This window comes from Egretta garzetta, unplaced genomic scaffold, assembly GCF_000687185.1.
Source record: "Egretta garzetta isolate BGI_Z169 unplaced genomic scaffold, ASM68718v1 scaffold960, whole genome shotgun sequence".
Taxonomy (NCBI): domain Eukaryota; kingdom Metazoa; phylum Chordata; class Aves; order Pelecaniformes; family Ardeidae; genus Egretta; species Egretta garzetta.
Window position 1 is genome coordinate 56,833 of NW_009258317.1, and position 897 is coordinate 57,729.

At 45.2% G+C, this 897-nt stretch overlaps 1 protein-coding gene across 1 annotated transcript in view; it reads left to right on the forward strand.

The window, feature by feature from the left end:
• Nucleotides 1-897, forward strand: part of LOC104126802 (ankyrin repeat domain-containing protein 26) — a 60,507-nt gene that overhangs the window by 46,653 nt on the left and 12,957 nt on the right. The gene's annotated exons all lie outside the window — the stretch shown is intronic.

Sequence of the window (897 nt, forward strand, 5' to 3'; positions counted from 1 at the left end):
AGGTGAGCCCAGAAAATTCTCCAGGTACCTAGACAATACCCAGGAGAACTATGCTGACCTTTTTGTCAAGTGCTTACATACTCAGCTTTTTCTGTTATCCTTACCATTCAGGCATTGAGTATCTTGTAATTTGGGGGCCATCCAGGAAGCAAATAAAAGCTAGCTGTGTATCTTTGGGTAAATTCTGGGGTGGTCCTATTAGGAAGAGTTCCCAGTGTGATCTGCTATCAGTTGAGCACACTAAGCAAGGCTGCAGTTGAGAGTTCTGCCCTTGAATTCCTTCTGGTCATTTTCTGACCCTGTGGTTTGTGGGCAAGGTTGAAATGCTTCATGTTTCCAGTGCAATGTATGGAGGAGATGCCCCATAGTTTCAGGGCAATGGGAGCTTAAAAGACTTGCAGCAAAAGGTACTGCAGGAATTCTGGCCAAATGAACTAATGCCTGGGAAACAAGAAATGTTTCTGCCAGTTTCCAAGGGGCAGGCTTTCCCTTTTCTCCTTTTCCCTAGAGGAAAAATGGAAGTACAAATTCAAAACAGCTGCCAGCTCTCCTCTGCTTTGGCTGAGAAAACACCAAGAGGAAGCACAATAAGGGAATAAGTAAATACCCACAAAGAAGAGGTGGAGGTAATAGCAGAGGGGCATACAACATTGAAGAATTCCAAAAGATCAGATCCTACAGATCTACAGAATCAGATCCTACAGACACCTACAGAATCCCTGCGATGAGCAGAGGAAGTGCTGAAAGTGTTCTCCAGCACCTTGTCCAGCTTTTGCCTTGGAGCATTAGAACAGGGTGGCCTTTGGTTCAAGGGGGGCATGCCTTTCTGTGGTTAGGTATTGGCCTGTTTGATGTGAAACCTGACGTGATGAAATGTTCTCAGGAATTCTGTCCCTT